Raw genomic sequence first — 3,780 nt, 5'->3', positions numbered from 1 at the left:
TCACAAGTGACTTGATGCCACATAACAACAACAACAATTTATTATGAACCTTTATCATAAATACTTTTTTTTAATTTATGGTCATACACTTAGACTAGACTTAACCAGATTTATTGAAAGTATTTTTCTTCCCCCCACCCCGACTTCATCTGTGTTCCTTTTAATGAACATTTTTATTATCTCTAGATGTTTGTCTTTTTTACAAGTTATGCCTCAATGAGTACCTTTACTAAGGACAATATTTGGGGCATGCTGTTAGGAGGGAGGGGCCAGTTCTAAAAGGACATTATACTTGGAAAAGTGGAGGGTTAGCAAAGGAAGGGAAGACCTTCAACCAGGTGAATTGATGCAGTGACTATAACGGGGGGCTCTAATGTGACAGAGATGGTGACGGCACAGGATAGGGTAGGGTTTAGATATGTCATTGATAGTGTCACTGAGAGTTGTGGTTGACTTGCCAGTACCTAATAACAACATCAACAGCATTGAAATCATCACTTCCTGGGTCTAAAAAGAGCACTTTTAGTCTATATATTCTTGACTTTGAAATAGTGCGTTTGCCTGCTGCTACTGATATAGTGGCATGGTGGGTAAGAAGTTGAGCCCCCAACCCATGGTCCCAAGCTTCTTATCCACCATCTGCTCAGTGAGAGAGAGATAGGCAGCCCCTCCTGTGTGATGTCTAGCCTCTGAAAACCTACTGGAAGGTCAGCTGTGAGTCATCTCTGACTCCACAATACACAGCAACAACACTGATATCCAGGATCACTTAAGAAATTAGAATAATAATTTAAAAAATTATTTAAAAATTGTTCTGGGAATACTTGATACAGTTTCATGGGAAAGTTTCCAGTAACAAGGAAAAGTACATACACCATTTACAGTAGGGTTGTATTTCAGAGTTCCCCAGATGACAGATCTCTAGTTCATATGGTAATATGAGACTTCTAACCTTCCTTTATCACATATACAAAGAGATACCACCTCTGAAACTGTCATGGCAAACGTCCTTCCAAGTTTAATGTCATTTGTAAAGTCCACTAATTTGAAAGAATTTTCATCAAGTTCTTATTAGCTCTCTATCTATTATCTTAACCAGTCGTTTCCCCCCCCCCTTTTTTTGCTTAGAGAGTCAATACAGGTAATGAGATTTATTCGTTTATGGACTTAAAAAATGTGTAGTCTGAACCTTGTGTATCCGAAAGCAGCAAGCACTGGATCTATGGGCAATGATGCTGTCAGGGTGATTTCTGACTTAAGATGACCCCATATGCACAGAAAAGAACATCTCTATTTAAGGCTGGGACAAGGCCTGCCTTTCAGGATGCCTCTGTATGGTTTACTACTATCAACTTTTTGGCTGGTAATCCAAGGGAATCCAGTAGCAACCTGTACTATGTCATCAGAACTCCTGAAATAATTGGATTTTTTTATCTTTTAAATGTAGTTTATAAATTAGAAGTAAAGTATGCTTCATGCCATTGGCTATATAAAATACGTAATTCAAGATTATGTAAGGAAAGAAGTTGTCACTTGGCCAGTTTTCATAGTTGATAAAATCTTTGTTTATAAAAGTGTAGGATTTTCTTTTTTTTTTAATGAAATAATTCTATACATGTCTTTCAGTATGTCATGGATATAACTTTTAGTTCTCTAGACTTATTTTTAATAGTTATTCTATAGTATGGTTATGCTCTTTAGCATTCTTATTGATTCCAGGTTTGTGAATATTCAAAAGTCTACAGAAAATATATTTATGAGGTTTTCTTTATAGGCGGTTTTACTTCTGAGAGAAAAATTCCTATACAGGAATGGCTTGTTCAGTGGCTATGTAAGTTTTAAAAACTTCCATTTTTAAAAAAAGAACTTCCATAAACAATAATAAAGTCACTCAATGCCAGGTGTCCATCTTTTTTAAGAAATAGCACTTTACTGCCACCTCAAAGCCTCTGTCATGCCTCCTTCTAGTCACTGCACCCATTTTCACAGATCAGAACAAAGTAAAAACAAGTAAAAGTTAATCTTAAAATAAAAACAAATGAATGGATAGAAAAACTGGTATATGTTCATACAATGGAATACAATGATGCATTGAAAAACAAGGAACTCATGAAATATACAAAATGGGTGACTCTGGAGCACATTATGCTGAATGAAATATGTCAGTCACAAAAAGATAAATACTGCATAGTGCCACTCTTGTAAAACAGATCTGACATCGAGGTTGGGGGGAACTTAAGAAAAGAGGGGATACTGGACCTCTGGTGGCCTAGTGGCAAGAAGCTGTACTGCAATCCCAGAGGTATGCAGTTTGAATTCACCAGATGCTCTGATGAAGAAAGAGGGGCAATCTCCTCTACCAGTCAAATGCAATTTGATGGTACACACAAAGATTAATAAAATTTTTAAAAAAAAAAGAAAAGAGGGGATAAATAATGTATACTGCATTGAACAAGATGAGGGAGATAACTGATTAGGCATTCATGACAAGAGTCCAGAATAAGAGCTGCATAGTAACGTGGACTTGGGGGGGGAGGGGGGGGAAGCTTGCTTTTGGAAAGATCTTTATGTAAAAGGATTCATAAAGTACCTTGTTGGATACCTCATCCACGTGAATGTTGAAGGCATCCACCACCACCGGCTCCTAGGAATATAAGATATATTTATTGTCTTACTGATGTTGATGAGACGAGAATGCAGAATTCTGTTTCAAGTAGGACTTATAGTGGAGAAGGCCCAGCTAAAATCATAGCTGAATGATGAGAAATGACTTATTTTTAATTTAAAATTTTTTTTAAATATTTTTATTGATTTTCATTTAATAATACCTTTATGTTTCATTCATATACATTGTTTTATACAATCTTTCAGAAATGACTATTTTTAAATGGTAGCTGTAACTGAGGTAGAGGGTAAATCAATACCTCTAAAGGAGAGTTTTAGAGTTGTTTTTTTAAATTACAGTATTATTTACATATAGTAACATTCACTCTTTTAGGTGAGCATTCATAAGAATAGTCATGTAACTACTCACACAATCAAGATATTGAATAGTTTGAAATTTGCCTGGATTCCCCTGGTAACCACTGTTCTATTTTCTGTCCCTTTAATTTTGGAATTGTGGTTTTGATAAAACTTTTGTATTTTTTTCTTAATAGAATAAATTTATTTGAAACAATAGTAACAAATTAGAAGAGAATAAACAAGCAACAGCCATTGCAGAAGGCTGTGGGAGCAACTGTATTCTCAAGGGAAAGCCAGGTTTCACTTAAGGAATGGAGTTAGGTCAGAAGAGCCCTATAATAAGTGAGGAGCTTGGAGAGACAGAGTTGGGGTGGATACCTCCAGTCAGGTTCCAGACAGCACAAGGTGGGATCTTGGAGGAAATGGTAGCAGGAAGAGGCCACTGGCTCTTTGCCTTTGCCTCTGCATTTAATGAAGAGTCTTGATGTTTTTTTTCTTCATTAAAAACTCCACTCATTATATTTATGTTGCCTCTTTGATTATCCTTTCCCAGAATACTTCATTTCCTCTGCTTGTTCCTTGTTCATTTTTTAGATTTGACATAGCAGCTTCTCTTCTCTGTGTGAGCTCACCTACCCTTACGATTGACTTTCTTTGTCTAAGAGAGTGATTTGTATTCTTTATCTCTATCACACACTTAAAACATCTCTTCCTGGCAAATAAAAACAATTTTTAAAAGGCTATCTTTTTAAAAAGTGAGGAGAATACTTAACAGATACTTGAAAACATAAAACTCTCAAAATGCCACTCGCAAAC

This window comes from Elephantulus edwardii, unplaced genomic scaffold, assembly GCF_000299155.1.
Source record: "Elephantulus edwardii isolate Elephantulus edwardi_28Jun2011 unplaced genomic scaffold, EleEdw1.0 scaffold00008, whole genome shotgun sequence".
Taxonomy (NCBI): domain Eukaryota; kingdom Metazoa; phylum Chordata; class Mammalia; order Macroscelidea; family Macroscelididae; genus Elephantulus; species Elephantulus edwardii.
The sequence above is the reverse complement of the archived record's forward strand: the minus strand, read 5'-3'. Positions refer to the sequence as shown.